The sequence below is a fragment of the Herpailurus yagouaroundi genome, unplaced genomic scaffold (assembly GCF_014898765.1).
Source record: "Herpailurus yagouaroundi ecotype Mexico unplaced genomic scaffold, PumYag 100, whole genome shotgun sequence".
Classification (NCBI taxonomy): Eukaryota; Metazoa; Chordata; class Mammalia; order Carnivora; family Felidae; genus Herpailurus; species Herpailurus yagouaroundi.
Window position 1 is genome coordinate 39027254 of NW_024412391.1, and position 18904 is coordinate 39046157.

The 18904-nt window shown below is 42.7% G+C and overlaps 1 protein-coding gene across 3 annotated transcripts in view; it reads left to right on the forward strand.

Moving 5' to 3' along the window:
* The window catches only part of RP9 (RP9 pre-mRNA splicing factor), a 214575-nt gene that overhangs the window by 40059 nt on the left and 155612 nt on the right, over positions 1-18904 (forward strand). The window lies entirely within an intron of this gene.

The window sequence follows — 18904 nt, forward strand, 5'->3', positions numbered from 1 at the left end:
TGTGCTGACAGCTCAGAGCCTGGAGCCTGCTTCAGATTCTGTGTCTCCCTCTCTCTCTGCCCCTCCCCTACTCATATTCTCTCTCTTTCTCTCTCAAAAATAAACATTAAAAAAAAGTTGTCTTCTTAACAGGGCTGTGATAGGATGGAAAAAATGAATTCCTACACACTGAGGAGAGGCAAATGAGACCTTAAGAAGACTAAGGGTAAGATGGCCAGTGTTCTGGTTTAGGAGCTAAGACTGGAACTTAATTAAATTTTCTGGGGGCCCTTATGCATCCCATTCTCCCTTACCTGCTTCATTTCATTTTTGGACCCCACATATAATCATCCCCCAGGCTCTACTTTGGTCCTCGCACTCATATGAGCCCCCTCCCTAAACATACAGTGGACCAAATCCCACCTTCAACCAGGTGTGCATGACCTGCTGGTCCAGTCCTCCCACCAACAACCACACAGGAAAGCAAAATAACTTCCCTTCCCAAGTTTACTTTTCCACAGATGTTATCACTTTCACTAGTACTCAAGTTGGAACCCCAGATCTTAGATATAAATCTTTTACTACCATGGGTGTTAAGACCCTCCTCACTTTATATCCAATGTTCACTTAAACTGACTTTATACAGGGGTTTTAGCCATATAGGCAGAGTTCAAATTCCTCCTACACTGTACTGCCAGCTGACGATTCCTAGAGCATACTTCTTCCTGTCCTTTATTCAGTTTGCTTTGGCACCTCCTTATTGCCTAGAGGAAAAACATCTAGAAAGGAAAATATCTACTACTTTAGCCCATTCTGTTTAGACCTACCTTCTAAACTCATCACAGGTCTCCCCTCTGGCTGGCTGGTCTCAAGCTCAATCCCTGGAACACACTTGACCTGCCCTGACTGCCCTTTTGATAAGCTCATGCTGCTGTCTCCATTCCCTCTTCAAACCACAGTCCCCAAATTTGTATCACAATTCACTGCCTCCACATGGCCTGCCCATTCTCAGCAACCACCTACCTCAATGTCCATCTCTCCTTTGCTCTCTCAACCCCACTGTCCTTTAAGACCAACCAGCTCTCCATCATCTGCTACAGCTCTTTATTTCAAATTACATTACAATTGCCTGGAATGCAGGACCTCAGACTTGGGATATCTGCCAATCCTGCACACATGGACATCTATAATTGTTTAAGAACATACTTTCAAAATGGAGAAATACTATTGACGTACGGCTGCCTTTGCCTCCAGGATGCGGTATGGAACCACCACAGACAACCAAATAGGATCAGCCCATTAGTCACTTACATTCCCATGACTTGTGAGAGGCTGTCTTAGACTCCAGTCCCTTCTGCATGGCCATCATACGTTCCCTTTGGATCCTGCCATCCTGTCCTGTCACTTCATACACCATAGGGATGCTCTCATATTCAACATGCTTTAACCTGTCCTTATTTCTGGTGGGCCAGACGATAAGTTGAGGAGAGAGAGACCACTCAGGTGGCATCCTGATTATCCTGCTGGCCTTGCAAAAAATCCTTCCTTTCAAGGAATTCACAGGGTCTGGTGGACTAACCTCTTCAAAGAGGCATTCCACCACATACATTTCATCTTCAACTTCCTCTTCCAATTCACAGTCTTCTAAATCCTCAGGAAGTACAGTGTTCAAGGTAGCATTTTTCTTCAATAAATACACTCTGTTACCACTCAAGGAGTTGTTCAGGGTTTTCTGCTTCCTGTCTTTCACAGTCTTTTTAATCTTGGCACACTTTTTGAAGTTCTCATGATACTCTTCCTCAATCTCATCATTCATGGTTACTTCTTCTTCATCTGTGTTCAATTTCCTATCCCTGATTGACTTTCTCTGTGATCCTTTAGTTCTGCAGTCTGGTGATGACTCTTCATCTTTGTAAGGCATTTGCTCAGGGGATTTCTCCAACTCTGCATCCTGCAACCAGATCATATCACACTGAATCCCTTCATCCATCCCTTTGCTGTACATCTGGGCCAACCTAGCAGGGCTAGGGACATACTTTGGGTAGCTGTCCCTCTCCACCACTTCATCCGATTTCCCACACCTGACTGACTTTTCTTGTGTTGCCTTTCTGCTTTCTGGTGAAGACTCGGGAGATTTATTGTGCTCTTCATCTTGCCACTGGCTCGTATCACACTGAATGCCTCCATCAGCCTGGTTGAACTGGGCCAGCAAGATAGGGGGAGGAACATAATTCTCAGGGTAGCTGTTGCTCTGTATCATGTGAACTTCATCCACATTCACAGGGAAGCCATGGCCCCCACTACCATTGTCGGGCATGCTTTCCCCAATGCTAAGGGGACTCTGGGATTTGGACTGTAGGCTCAGGTCCTCAATGGCTTTATTGCTGGAACAGAGTGACCTTTCCTGCTGGAGTTTGTAGCCATCTCCAGAAGATGGGCACAGGTTTGAGTTCAGGGTATCCTGGATTCTATCTCTGTCTTTTGCTTCATCTGGAGATTGGGGAGCAGTTGCATAGTTTTTTTCTTTACCCAAGTTCATATTCATGGTGGAGCCCAACTTTACCACATCATCATGTCTTACATCATGACACTGCTCCAACCAGACAGTGCTTTCTTCATCTTTACATGTAATGCCCTCTGTACCCTCATGAGGGAAAGTTCTACTTTCCCAAGAACTCTGTGAAATCCTATTGTGCTGCACCATCTTCTCTGGCATGGCTTTACCATAAGCTAGGTCATACAAACGCATAGTTTCCTTCAAAGTCTTCCAGAACTGTGTTACAGGGGATCCTTTGCTCTGTTCTAGCCTCATTTTCTCTTTCTCACATGCATAGCTTCTATGAGGTGATGTCCTATGCAGGCGGTTATTAGAAGGGCTCTTACCATGTAGCTCCCTCTTCTGGGCAACAGAAGACAAAACACCATCTGTTTCTTCAGGAATGTCATCCATTTCTGTGTCAATATTAGAAGTAGGGATACTGGTCACCATATCACCTTCTGAGTGGGTGCCTTGTTTCTGAGTCATGTTCTCAGCCTGCTGAGGTTCAGTCTGAGTCTCTCTCGTTTTCATTTTCTTTCCATAGCCACTAGAGTGCTGGAACTGTGCCGTGTTATAAAACATAGGTCGTCGGTTAAGTGTAATGGGCAATGGTGACTGAGGAACAAGGAAGCCAGGATACTCACTGAGTACCACTGAATATGGAAAATACAGACTTCCATTTCTGAAACCTGGAAAAAGAATACAGTAGTCAGTGACTCTGTCCCTGCAGCCGGTCCCAACATTCAGCCAGTACATAGCCATGTGGCCACACCAGTGATTAAAATATGGCTTCTTCCATGTCTTTTGGCAGCTAATGGCCCCACTTTCTCCCTGGATATCCTCAGGATTTTACAAGTGAAAGGGCAATGACCCAAACAGTGGGGCCTCCAGCACCCTCCTTCGCTACAATGGCGAGCATCTGATCTGACTGGTTGGTTGCCAGGCCATCAGATAGTGTATCATAAATCACCCCTACTTAGAGCAGCTCTTTTTCAAAGAGACCAAGCACCCACTAAGCATAATTCAGCATAGTCACTGCTGAAGAAAGAATAATTCACTTCAGGTCTTACAGGGTAAAGAACAAAAGTCCTTTGTATGTATGAGCATTTCTAAACCTATTTATTCAGCACTATTCCCTCACAGACACATCTTTCCCCATTTTCCATTCTACAGAAGTAAGCAGTGCAATGGTGCCAATAATGCCGGACACATTTCTCTTGTATAAATTCATTTTGGGAAAGGTATATACAATTGACAAATGAAGTTAAGATATAACCTCTAAAAAAAAAAAACTTCTAAATATATAAAAGCAATAGTTCTATTCAGATCAGCATTCACAAGGCAATTTATTCAATATGGTGAGATTGATCTTATGAACTCAATTTCACTGTTGTACTGCATCAAAATGCCTCTTGGACCTGGCCTAATGTATTTATACATTTTTATAATGTATGTTTATACATACAACCTTCATATAAGGGTTCTTCTCTTATTGAAAAGAAGCAGACAAGTCTCAGCTTGGAGTTCAAGATTGTCTACAGAGGTTTGAAGTCAACAGGAGGAAGTTCATATACCTAAAGAGACAGATAACTTGCCACCATACATATTGTACTATAGCATATGGTGGAACAAAATACCTTAATAGGACGTCCCTGCCACCAGACTCCACCACAGGAATCACCCTTTGCAAAAACATAGATGTTAGAATTGGGTTTTTGTCTCCCAGTAACCAGTAAAATCTAAGTGATCTCCCAAATTTTTACCTCAGTAACTACTAGTAACTTCCTTGACCCATCTCTTTGATATATCATCATAGATTTGTGATCCACACTACTACCAGAATTATTTTTTTATAATTAAGTTTATTTATTGAGAAAGAAAGAGAACAGAGAGAGGGGCAGAGAGAGAGGAGAGAGAGAGAATCCCAAGCAGGCTCTGCACTGTCAGCATGAGCCCAATGTGGGGCTCAATCTCACGATCATGACCTGAGCTGAAATCAAGAGTCAGATGCTTAACCAACTGAGCCACCCAGGCGCCCATACCAGAGTTATCTTTATGAGTCAACTGTGATTCCTCCTCATTCCAGAGACAGTATTTGAAGGGCTTATCACTGCCAGTCAGGAGATGAGGAACAATGACCCCATCCCTTAGGATGCCAAAAGGCCCTCATTATCTGGTTTGTCACTGTATCATCTCAGTCTCCCACTAAGTCTATAGGCTCTAGCCATATGTGGGTTCCCCCTCAGGTCAACTACTCTTCCCTTTTCTGGGACATTCTCCTTCCACGTGCCTTTCCAACTGCCACCAAAATCTTGGAAGGAAGGGAAGAAAGATAGCGAGGAAAAGGAGGGGAGGGGAAGGGAAGGAAGGGAAAGAAGAAAAAGAAAGCCCACCATTCTGTAATAGACGGACCTTGAAGGCATTTTCTAAGAGAAATTAGTTGGACAGAGAAAAACAAATGCTGTATATCTCACTTAATATGTCAATTTAGCCCTCTATTTCAATTGTACAGCACTGTGTACTGCATATGTAATTAACATTAAAAGGTGGTAGACACCACAACTTATATGGTTAACTAGTCTTCAAAAAAGCAGGAAAGAATATCCAGTGGAAAAAAGATAGTCTCTTCAACAAATGGTGTTGGGAAAACTGGACAGCAACATGCAGAACAGTGAAACTGTACTACTTTCTTACACCATACACAACAATAAATTCAAAATGGATGGAAGACCTAAATGTGAGACAAGAAACCATTAAAATCCTAGAGAAGAAAGGCAGCAAAATCTTTGACCTCAGCCATAACTACTTCTTACTAGACACATCACCAGAGGCAAAGGAAACTAAAAACGAACTACTGGGATTTCATCAAGATAAAAAGCTTCTGCACAGTGAAGGAAATAATCAACAAAACTAAAAGGCAACCTACGGAATGAGAGAAGATATTTGCAAATGACATATCTGACAAAGGGTTATTAGTATCCCAAATCTATAAAGAACTTATCCAACCCAAAACCCAAAATACAATCCAGTGAAGAAACAGGCAGAACACATGAACAGACACTTTTCCAAAGAAGACATCCAGGTAGTGAAAGACACATGAAAAGATGCTCAACATCACTCATCATCAGGGAAATACAAATCAAAACCACAATGAGATACCACCTCACACCTGTCAGGGTGGCTAAAATTTACAACACATGAAAAACAGGCGCTGGTGAGGATGTGGAGAAATGGAAACCCTCTTGCACTGTTGGTGGGAATGCAAACTGGTGCAGCTGCTCTGTAGAACAGTACGGAGGTTCCTCAAGAAACTAAAAATAGACCTACCCTACGATATAGCAATTGCACTACTAGGTATTTACCCAAAGGATACAAAAATACAGATTCAAAGGGGTACATGTACCCCAATGTTTATAGCAGCATTATCAACAATAGCCAAACTATGCATCGAGCCCAAATGTTCATCGACTGATGAATGGATAAAGAAGATGTGGTATATACATACAATGAAATAGTACTGAGCCATCAAAAAGAATGAAAGGTTGCCATTTGCAACAACATAAATGGAGCTAGAATGTATTATACTAAGCAAAATAAGTCAATCAGAAAGAGACAGATACCATATGATTTCACTCATATGTGGAATTTAAGAAACAAAACAGATGACCATATGGGAAGGGATGAAAAAAAGAGGAGAGAGGGAAAAAAAAACACAAAAGACTCTTAATGGTAGAACACAAACTGAGGTTTGATGGAGGGAGGTGGGTTAGGGATGGGCTAGATGAGTGATGGGTATTAATGAGCACCTGCTAGGGGCGCCTGGGTGGCTCAGTCGGTTGTGCGTCTGACTTTGGCTCAGGTCATGATCTCACAGTTCATGGGTTCAAGCCCTGCATCAGGCTCTGTGCTGACCGCTTGCTCAGAGCCTGGAGCCTGCTTCAGATTCTGTGTCTCCTTCTCTCTCTGCCCCTCCCCCATTCACACTTTGTCTGTTTCTCAAAAATAAATAAAAGTAAAAAAAAAAATTTTTTTTTAATGAGCACTTGTTGGGATAAGCAGTGGATAAGCACTTACATAAGCATCATGTAAGTGATGAAATCACTTGGTTCTACTCCTGAAACCAATACTGCACTGTATCTTAATTAAAATTTAAATTAAAAAAAGGTGGAAGACACCTGATTCTGGATGTGTAAGAAGGTTGGAAATCACTTACTCTGAACAAAATAAAAAGCTGAACTGAAAAACCAAGAACTCTTCTCAGATCCTGCACAGCAGTAGGTTATAGGACAAAGTACTATCCCCAGTGCTGGAGAGAGATGTGAATGGAGATAACCACAATCTACAGGAACACAAATCCAATAGCTAAAAACTCTACAGAAACTAGTGATAGGGTAGGGAAACCTGAACTATTATTGTCAATTTCAGACTCAGTGTCAATACATCTAAGGATTAAAAACTTCAAGGGGACCCTTTGCTTTTTTGAATTTTATCTACAGTAGTTCAACCAATTTCTCATGGTAAATCTAGGAGAAAAATTCTCTGTGCTTCCCCCAGGGAGAGTGGGAAAGAAGAGGCATTGTGACATTTGCCAGGAAAACTCTACTCTTAGCAAGCCAGATATCAGGACAAGCTAGTTAACCAGGGCCTAAATGACCTTGGGGTTAGGCAAATACTTATCTCAAACCCACCCTAGCCACCCTTCCTTACCCAATGGGAGGAGGAAGGTGAAGTATATGTGTAATTCATTGTCCAAAGGCACAAACCTAAAATCACAGTCCTTCTATAACTGTAAAACCATGATCTCTGTCCCATCTCCACAACTTAACACATCACTAAAGGCCTAAATTATTTAAGAGCACTACAACAGAATACCTACCAATCAAGAAAACATTACGAGACATACTAAAAGGCATAAACTGTGGTCTACAAAAAAATTCACATTAAATAAGAAGACAGGGATGAAAAGTAAACGTATGGAGAAAGATGTACTATGCTAATACTAATTGAAAGAAATGGACAAGCTTTATTTCTTTCTGACAGAGTAGACTTCAGAACAAGGAAAGTGATCAGGAATAAAGAGTGGCATTATATGAAAGATCAATTCTTCACTGAAATTACTTCAGAAATAAGCAGAGTTATGGAGACAGTAAAATGACTAGTGGTTGCCAAGGGTTAGGGAGGATGGAGTCATTAACAGGCAGAGCAAAAAAGATTCTATTACCAGCTGGAAGCAATGAGAAACTCAAAAGCACTCCTTGTCACACCAAATTTTCTACCTGGAAAACAAGTTGCATAAAGTACAGAACAGGTTTTACGTATAGTATAGCATACAGAAGAGTAGATTCAACATTCTCTGCTACTGGAGGTGAGAAGGAAGAATCACCCCATGGATCCTCCTGTGCTGCCTAAAGATCCCTCCCACCCTAAAATGCATGAAATCCCAGATGTCTACCTTCCAAACTGCTAAGCCTCCTCATTCTTCTCCCAGAGTACTTTTTTGACCTCACATAAAAGCTTTTAGAATTTTTAGGCCTTGTTGAAAAAATTATAGGGACTAGGAGCTCTAAGGTACTTCTTCTACCAGACTGGTCTCATAACATAGAATTTTGGTTTGACTCCTGTGTAACTCTGGGCAAGTCCCAGACTCCGAGCCTCAGTTCCCCCATTTGTGAAACAAAGACAGCAATAATACCTAGTCCATCAGGTTGTTGAGGTCAAATGAGAGAACCTACGTCCAGTATTTAGCAGAATAACAGGCATATAGCTAGAAGTCAAATGTTACCTATTAAAATGGTGAACTTCAAACACTGCCCCTATGTGCTGCCATAATCTCTTCTGTGTCAGGACAGAGTGAGGAAAGGGAGACCATGGATTCAAGTATTAGAAAACCTCAGGCGTTGCTTTAGGGGGTAGGGTCTCTAACCGCACTGAACTTCTTGGACTTCTTACCTGCCCCAGGAACAGAGAATGGATTATAGGTGGGACTCTGGCACCACGGACTCAGGTAAGGCTGCTGGCCCATGGCGTGCACATAAAAAAAGGGTCTGGCGTTACTGCCCTCGAAATGTGCGTTTTCTGAAGAGGCGTTCATGTCTTAGGCTGAAAGACAGGTGTTCATATTTAGGAAGGGGCAGTCGCACTCAAGTGCCATACACTACAGTTAACGGAGAAGTTCTCCTGTTTCCCTTTCAGAATTCCAAGTCTGGGTGGAAGGGTCCTCACCTCTTCTGGCTGGCCTGGGATCGCGGACACAGGGCTGCACGGCGTTGGGGACCCGGGCAGCGTTGCCCACAAGCCCGGGCCGCATCTCGCACAAACAAGTCTCGGCTCCCCAAAGCAGCAGCAGCAGCACGGAGTGAAGACTGAGGCCAGGAGAGAACTTGCCGCAGCGCCTCGAACGTGACGGGCTGTGCCCAGGAGCTCCACTCCAGGGCCATCACTTAGGCCTGGCCTGCAGCGCCCTCGTCCTCAGCCTCTCGGGCGTGCCCACCGCGCCCCTTCCCCGGTCCAGAGGAGCCCATCCCGGGGGACCCAGCCTCTCTTTACCCACGACTCACACCCCACTCCCTGTCCTGCAAGTCAGTCGCCTCCACTCCCTCGGCACCCAACCCCACCACTCACCGTGTTCGGTACGCCCACCTGCTCTAAGCCAACCTCCACAACCCGGAACGTCTCTGACACCTGGGCCTTGGCTCCCACTTTTATAGGCTCCGCACGCTGCGCGGGCCTCCCACAGATGGTTTACGCATGCGCCCTGGGCGAGGATCGGAGCCTGACTGCTCCTCCCAAGGATACCTGGAGAAGCCTTGGAGCAGTTTTCGGCACCATGCTCGCTCCGGCGCCTGGACGCCCTGGTGTTGGCGCTTCCAGAGGACGGGTCGGTTCCCTGTCCCATTCGCTCTCCCGGACTGTCCCTTCCATTTGAGTGTGTTCGGTGAAGACAGCTTATCTGCCCTGCTCTGAGCCCCTGGTCTCCTTCCTTCTTGGGCCTAACACCGCTGACACGAAGGAAGAGGAGCTGACGGAGGAAAAGGAGAGAGGAAGGAGGAGGCTAGCCTGGACCGTGTGGACCTGAAAGTGGGCGATTCATAAGGGAGGGGCGCTCCAGCCCCTACCGCTGCGGAGAGTAAAAGCAGGGGTGCAGAGGCTCTGGCAGTTAGGGCGCCCTGGGTTGGGAGAGTGAGGAACAGAGGGCCTGGGGAAGTCGTCTGTGGGCTGGTACATGGGCAGTTGGAGAGAGAAGCTGGCACACACGGGACTCCGCTTTTTTTGCATGGGAAAGAAAGGAAAGGCCTAGGATCGTAGTTAATGGGAGTCGTGGGGTTGCAAGGATTATTGTGAGTTTTTTGTTTTGTTTTTAAAGCGAGCGATTTAGGTATCTGTAAGGCCAGAATGGAGAGACAGGGAGATGTTACCTATAGTGGAGAGAGAAGGGATGTTAGGAGGATGTTCTGAGGAAGCACAAGGTGAGGTTAGCTAAGCCTGGTTACGATGCTTTGCCTCGGACAGAAGAAAGTTACTGAGATAGGCGGGAAATGAAGTCCTGAAGGCAGGAATTTTGGTGCTTTAGCATCTGACGACCGTGATTTTTTTCAAAAGAGGGCAGGAATAAGACTTGCTGGGAGCATTGAAAATTTGGGATGACTGCATTACTTGGTAGAAATTGTGTTTCACAGAATTTGCCGTGGGTGAAACAGAAGAAAGATTTTCTCTCACATGAAGAACTCTGGAGGTAGACTGCCTGAGTGCTGGTTTGGTGGTGTCTTGGCATCACAAAGTACCCAATGTCTTCTCTTTCTACTCCAACTAAGTGCTAGGAATTTAGCACTGGTTTCCTTCTTCAACCTGCATCATGATCCAAGATTCCTGCTCCAAGTACAAAGGTAGGGAAAGTAATGGGAGAGGATAAAGGGCAGAGCAGATGGTGCACACAGCAACTTCTGCTCTGTCATTGATCTTTTTCTGAAGGAGTAGTAGAAAACTCCTACAGTTTCAGATCATTATCTAGCTCACTAGTACCCACAGCTGAAAGGATTTTGAGGAGCTCTTATCTTTTAGCAGGGCATGTTGTCACTTATAATAAGGTGGGATGCTGTCACCAAGAACGAGGGGAGAATGGGTACTAATTAGGTAAATAACTGCTATATATTGCTTTAGTTAATGGAAGAATCAGTAATTTCCCACTTCCCTTCACTTATATGGAGTCCAATCATCATCATCCCTTCTTCCCTTCACAGCTAAATTTCTTTATAAAAGGTCATAAACACTCAGGCTTCTCCACCTCCTGCTCCTTCACTCACTGCAAATCTTGATTTTGTTACCACCGTGTTCACTCATCCACCCTCACCAAGAACACTAATGAACCCCTTGCTGCTAATGGCATGGAAACTTCAGTCCTCATGTCACTAAACCTTGCCTCTCAGGTGCCAGCCCACCTCATTCTCCTTCCTCTCTGCTTGCCCTTCTTTTTTTTTTTCTTTTTTCCTGCTTGCCCTTCTTAAAGTCTTTTACTGGCTTCTCTTCTAAAATTTCTGTCTTCAGTGTTCACATTCTCTATGTTACCGTCCTTATGTTTCGTCTCTCTTATTCCACCTTCTCTCTCTGCATTTTCACACATCCTCAGGGCATCAATCCTAAATCTCAATCTCCACTGTATCTACCAGACCTTTACATCTCAGTAGAAGATTTTGTTATTGTTAGGACATGTGCTAATGATGATTCTTGTTTACATCCTTGGGAGAAAGCAACATCCTAGCATACCGTTAACCTCCACACGTGGCATAGCAGTTGAGAAGCTTTTTTAGGTGTATATGCATAGGCAGTATGTTACCTAGATGGTTATATCCAACCCAGCCAAGCAGGTGGAGTTGTTGTAGGTTTCAAATTGTTTTCTGGCAGTATATCTGAGGTATAACTACTTTATGTTGCCAAATAGTTGGGGAACCATAATGTTTAACAATCATTAGGTATGGGGACAGGGTACCCAGTCCTTGAGAAACCGTATACTGTCTGAATAGAAGGCCTTTCCACCTTCTCTCGGTAGGAACTCAAAGTCCAGATTATACTTCGAAATAATGTATTAGGTGTTCAGTGCAGTTTAATCTCTCTTACTCTTCTTCTTTCCCTATTTAATTTTATTTTTTCAGTTTCCCCCCTAGATTCTGCTGTTTTCACTATAAACAAAAGAAATGGATGAGGAAAAACGGACTATTTGTATATACATTGAACAACAGAGTTATCAGTTTGCTTTCTTAGTAGCCAGAGAGCTGTCTGGATTCAATCTAACTACTTTGAGAATTTTGAAAAAAAAAAAAAACAAAACTTACGCCTGTAAATTTTAATAAAAAGCAAATACAAATTCTAAATAACAAGGATATAGAACTAAAATATTTTTATTATTTCTGGGGTGCTAGGTGGCTCAGTCAGTTAAGTGTCCACCTTTGGCTCAGCTTATGATCTTGCAGTTTGTGAGTTTGAGCCCCATGTTGGGCTCTGTGCTGACAGCTCAGAGCCTGGAGCCTGCTTGGGATTCTGTCTCCCTCTCTCTCTACCTCTCCTTCTCTCTCTCTCAAAAATGAATAAACATTAAAAATTTTTTAATAAAATATTTTGATTGTTTTTAATTTATTTATTTCAAAGTTTGTTTATTTTGAGAGAGAGAAAGAGAGCAAGCAGGGAAGGAGCAGAGAGAGAGTGAGAGAGAGAATCCCAAGTACACCCCATGCTGTCAATGCAGAGTTCAATCTCACGAACTGTGAGATCATCACCTGAGCTGAAACGAAGAGTCAGATGCTTAACCAACTGAGCCACCCAGGTGCCCCTATTTATTTATTTTTTTAAAGTAATCCTTACATCCAACATTGGACTCAAACTTACGACACCGAGATCCAGTCACATACTCTTCCAACTGAGCCAGCCACGTGCCCTAAGAACTAAAATATGTTAAAGATCAATTTTAAAACATAAAAAAAATGCAAAAAAGATAAGTTGACTCATGTCCTCTTAAAATTCATGTTTTTTTTTTATTTATTTTGAGACAGTGAGAAATAGAGACCAGCAGGGAAGGGGCAGAGAGAGAGGGAGGGGGAGAATCCCAAGAAGGCTCTGCTGTCAGCGCAGAGCCCGAGGCAGGGTGCAGTCTCACAAACTGTGAGATCTTAACCTGAGCTGAGATCAAGAGTCAGATGCTTAATCAACTGAGACATCCAAGCGCCCCTTAAAATTCGTATGTTGAAGTCAAACCCCCAGGAGATCAGAATTTAACAATATTTAGAGATAGGACGTTTAATGAGGTAATTAAGGTAAAATGAGATCATTTGGGTGGGCCTTAATTCAGTATAGCTGGTGATCTAATAAAGACCCAGAGATGTGAGGCAGAAAGAAAGTGTGAGGACATGGTGAGAAGGCAGCCATCTGCAGGTCATGGAGAGGCCACAAAAGAAACCAAGCCTACCAAAACTTTGATCTTGGACATGTAGACACCAGAACTATGAGAAAATAAATTACTGTTATTTAAACTCCTCAATCTGGGTGGCTCAGTCGGTTGGGCGGCCGACCTCGGCTCAGGTCATGATCTCGCGGTCCGGGAGTTTGAGCCCCACGTAGGGCTTTGTGCTGACAGCTCAGAGCCTGGAGCCTGTTTCGGATTCTGTGTCTCCCTCTCTCTGACCCTCCCCCATTCATGCTCTGTCTCTCTATCTCAAAAATAAATAAACGTTAAAAAAAAAATTAAAAAAAAACCAAAACTGCTCAATCTGTAGTATTCATTATGGCAGCCCTAGCAAACTAATGCAGAAGCAGTTAATATAAAAATAGGATAGTGTGTTGTATGTTTTCAGTACTGTAATATGAAAAAGAAACAACTTTTATAGCCACCCAATAAGTCAGCATAATTCATGCTTTCTGGTATGATTGGTCCAACAAAAGGGAATATGATTATTCTTGTACAGTATTTGAAACATAAAATTTCTTAATTCAAAATGTTTTTACTAGCTCTACCCTCACCAGATGTAGGTTTTTAACAAATTAAGCCAAACCACATATTTTTCTTTGAATTCCAGCAAACTAATGTGTAAGAAGCAACACAAACCTATACCTCTCTCTAGAGAAGAGTAAGGTCCCTAGATAACTATAGGGTGAAAGCTGGTCACCAAAAAGACCAAACAAGATTAGAGCTTTAAATTTCCCTTTCCACCTCCTGGCAGGGGGGAGGGGGAAGGTTGATGAAGATTGAGTGGGAAAACAAAAACAAAAAACAAACTTGAACCAGGAGATTGAGAGAGCTTTGGGGTTGGTGTATCCTTTTCCCATTAAATTCGACTCTGTTCATAGTAGGCAAGAGAAATGATATGAAGAAAAATTGACTATTTGTATATATACTGATATGGCAGGAAGGTGATGCATCAAGAGAAGGCATGGGCATTCTGTGTCATCCCCAAACCCCATACCTTTTCTTAGCTCTGTCTTCCATTTGGCTGTGTCCTTTATAATAAACTGGTAAGTATGAGTAAAGTGCTTTACTGCGATCTGTGAGTTCTAGTGAATTTGCAAACCTGAGGAAGTGGTGGTAGGAACTACCAAATTGGTAGTTGGCTGGGCAGAAGTTTTGTGGCCTGGCCACCCCATTCAAAACTGGCATCTGAGTCAGGGCAGTCTTATGGGCTGTCTTACGGGTACTGCACTAACTCTGGGTGTTGTCAGAATTGAATTGTCCAATTCAATTGAACCTAGTTGGTGTAGAGAATTGGTTGTTGTTTCAAATATATATATTTAGGGGGTGTGTCTGGGTGGCTCAGGTCATGATCTCACAGTTTGTGGGTTTGAGCCCCGCATCAGGCTCCACACTGGTGGCACGGGGTCTGCTTGGGATTCACTTTCTCTCCTTTTCTCTCCGCCCTCCTCCACTCACGCTCTCTCTTTCTCAAAATAAATAAATGCACTTAAAAAAAAATAAAAATATACGTTTGGTGTTAAAAAAAGGTGAGATTCACTAGAACTTCCTTCACTTAGATAAACCTACAGTTTGGGAAGAGAATGCACAAAATGCCAGTGATGAGCTATCTGATTCCTGACTGACCATATGGTCACCTGTGGTACAGAACAGAGCTGTCCTGCTAAACTAAAAGGTACCAGTGGGATTTAGGGATGGACTCAATTTCCAGGGAGTTGGCTCACTTGATGCATAAGGAAATGAAGACTAATAAGAAAAATGCGAAATATACAATATCTTGGTTGTTGTTAGCTGTAATAGCTAAAATGAAAATAAAAGAGAATACTGGATTGGACCTTGATGCTGGACCAAGCTCAAATATTAGTTGGTCCCAGCTTAGTCCATAGGCTCAAAGCCATCCCCAAATAGAATAATTATTCTGGAACAACATAAAGTACTTTTTTTTTTTTTAATGTTTATTTTTGAGAGCAAGAAAGAGCGCAAGCAGGGGAGAGGCAGAGAGAAAGGGAGACACAGAATCTGAAGCAGGCTCCAGGCTCTGAGCTGTCAGCAAAGAGCCCAACGCAGGGCTTGAATTCACAGATCATGACCTGAGCCTAAGTAGGACGCCTAACCAACTGAGCCACCCACATGCCCCTAGAAAGTACTTTTAAAACCTCTGCTCACCAAGAAAGTAGTGCACACCGGAGGAGGGCAAAAAATGTAAATCATTGAAACCACAGGGTTCCAAGTTCTGAAAGTAATTGAAATTGACAAGTGGATATCCTTGTGTGTTTGCTTGTGGTGGCCACCTGGGTCAATGAGTGGGTGTTGAGGGGACTGCAGCAATGCAGAGATGGGCTGAATGTAGACCTATTCCTTCATGCCCTCTGAGGTACGAAATGTCAATAAGGACTGTTCTGTTTGCCAACCAAGAGTCAGAGACTGCGGATAGCTATGTGGCAGATTCCCAATGGCAAGGCCTTGAACATGGCTGACAAGTCAGACATGCCCAGCCCCCTGGGGCTACCGATGGGTCTTGATAAGAATGGACACTGTTTTGGGGCTGGACTTTGCTTAACCAGTGTTCAAAGCAAATGTATCAGAGTAATAGAATCTGAACAGAGGATATTACACCAAATTTGGACCACTGAATCATATTTTTTTTTAAATCATATTTCTTCAGACCAAAGAAAATGCTTTACAGCCCATAATCTCTAAAATGGGCAAAGAGAGGGGCACTTACCTGGCTCAGTTGGTAGAGCATGCGACCCTTGATCTCGAGGTCATGAGTTCAAGCCCCACATTGGGTGTAGAGCTTACTTACTTACTAAACATACAAATAATGAATAGAGAATTGGAATTCGCAATTGAAAATTGGTTGTTTAAATCAGGGGGTGTGAAGGAAGATAGGCATGAGTGTGTGCTTACATTCAAAATGAAGGGGAGTATCCCTCCTAGATAGATTCCTTTGTCTTTCTGGTAGATCTGGCTATGAGCATCTGAGGGAGGATGCTAGTAGGACTGTGCAATTCTTCCCAAGGCAAAAGACTAGAACTATATTTTTTTCATTATTGGGGTGCCTGGGTGGCTCAGTCGGTTAGGTGTCCAACTTCAGTTTAGGTCATGATATCACGGTTTACAAGTTTGAACCCCAAGTTGGGCTCTGTGCTGACAGCTCAGAGCCTGGAGCCTGCTTCAGATTCTGTGTCTCCCTGTCTCTCTGCCCCTCCCCTGCTCACATTCTGTCTCTCAAAAATAAAACATTAAAAAAAATTTTTTTTAAGTGTTATGTTAGAATTCCTTAAGGGCCTGATAGGGGAGGATTGTGCTTTCATTCTGTCTGGCAAAATTAAGGTTAATAGTGAATGCAGCTATATTCCCTGGTGGTAAAAATAGTCCACCAGTTCTGTACCTATGTAACCCTACCTGTTACTGAAACCCAATTTCAACTGCCCTTCACTCAAAAAGCCAATACACAAGAGACTAGTTTTGATTGGAAAGAAATATGAGCTTTATTCAGGAGAGAATGGCCACCTGGAGAGAAGGCAGACCTGTCCAAATGCCAACTCTGAGGTTTCTGCCCAGCCCAGAGATTTTTTAAAGCGGTTAATCAGTTAAGGGAGTGCAGTGGTCTGTAACAATTCTTGATTATGTGCAGACTCGTGGTACTAGCTACAGATGTTATTTTGGTGCTCAGAGGTTGTGCAAGGGAGTCTGGTTCCTTGTTGCCCGGGAGTGGTACAACAGGGTCTGGTGATGTGTAGAAGGTCTCTGTTCTTTTTTTTAGGAAAGAATGCATGATCTATAGATATAGAAAGAAAGGTTTAATTAGTCAATCATACAGGCTAAGGATGCTTACAAAAGCTAGTAAACTTCTAGGTTGGCTGGAGGGCTCCAAGTGTCTTCATACCCTATCGTATGAATGGGGATGGACTGATAGGGAGGTGCCTACCAAACTAGAACTGCTGCCTGCAGTACAGACTGGCACAGTGACCCAACGTAACTTTCAGAAGGTGGAAAAGTTTGGGTATAAATGGAGAGAAGGAGGAACAGTAGCTGAGGATAAATGAGTAAATGAGTTGTGTAAGTGACGGAAATCCAATATTACATTAATACCTGGAAAGTAGATCAGAATAAAAGATAACCTTGTCTCTTAACTCCATTACACGTACTAGTTGCCTGAAAGGATGAAGCCATTTCTGGTTTTACAACAGTTAAGATCTAGAATGTGTGCCTATAAACCTGAGAAGCCTTGCCCTGGGAGACATTTTCACATTGAAGGATAATGGACTGGACTAATTATTAATTATTGAATGGACTCTAGTAATATGTTAGTATCTTTTAATTCTTATAATCTTTTTTGTTACAGATCCATGGCCTGTGGTATAAGAAAAACATACAGGGGCGCCTGGGTGGCTCAGTCGGTTGAGCGTCTGACTTCGGCTCAGGTCATGATCTCACAGTCCGTGGGTTCGAGCCTCGCGTCAGGCTCTGTGCTGACAGCTCAGAGCCTGGAGCCTGTTTCGGATTCTGTGTCTCCCTCTCTCTCTGACCCTCCCCTGTTCATGCTCTGTCTCTCTCTGTCTCAAAAATAAATAAAACATTAAAAAAAAAAAGTACTTAAAGAAAAACATACATGTTGTCTTTGTCTCTGGTTTCTGGCACAGAGCTCCTAAACACTCTAGTTATTTCCTTAGCGAAGAGTGTTTTTGTTATTCATAACAAGCCCCTTTGAACCACACAAAAAGTGTATGCTAATGAAGTGGCTCAGGATAGAGCCTCTAGATAGTACAGATGAAGGCTAGTCACTAGAAGACCAAATTGGTATTTAGAAAGTTGGAACTTTCAGTCCTACCGCACAGCCTCCAGGGAGGGGAGACAAAGTAAGGCTGCAGATTGAGTTCAATAAAACTATTCAACCTGGCACTATTACGTACCCAATGAATGTTAATTCTTGATGCTATGTCCTTTTCATGGTTTTTCGAAAGCAACATTCAAGAAAAAAAAAACAAAAACAAAAACAAAACCAAATGCCCTTCAGTGTGTAACGGGTATATGGTGAAACTGGTATATCCATATCATGGAATACAAATCAGCAAAAAAAAAAAAAAAATGAAGCACTGATACACAGAAATTAGATGAAGCCTAAATAAGGACATTACACTGAATATATCAGTTTTTTCCAGGGGTTTGTTTTGGGTGAGAATGTGACTACAAAGTGGTCATATAAGGGAACTTCTTTGGGATGATGATGGATCCTGGTTCTGGATCCTATCACCTCACAAAATTTCTTAGAACTGTATAACAACAACAAAAGAAAGTGCACGTGAAAACTGATGAGATCCAAGTAAGATGTGTAGAGTTTCTGCGTTATATCAATGTCAACTTACTTTAATTGGGCTATAAGATATAGTTGTAAGATGGTATCACTGGGGAAAGCCTGTGTGAAAGGCACAAGGGAATTCTATGTACTATGTCTGCAACTTCTATGTGAGTCTAAAATTATTTCAAAATGAAAATTAAAAGAAAAAAACTGTAAAAAATGAAAGAAAAAAGGAAGGAAGGAAGTTTTTACTTCCAAGATACTTCCAACCAATGTCTTCTCTTTATGCTAAGAAGTAGAACTGAAGAAAAAATACATAGCAGATAAATGTGAAATGAATATGAACATATATGGAAGAGTTTCTGAAAAACATTTGCATTGTTTATTATTGCTAATTGTGTTATATAACCATGCAGATCAGCAGATGATTAAACTTTCAGATCTGCAGTGAGTCTTAAATGCAATAAACCTTTAAAATACACCTTTATTGGGGCACCTGGGTGGCTCAGTCGGTCAAGTGTCCCACTTTTGATTTTGGCTGAGGTCATGATCTCACAGTTTGTGGGATCGAGCCCCGCATAGGGCTCTGAGCTGACAGTGGATGAGCCTGCTTGGGATTCTCTCTCTCCCT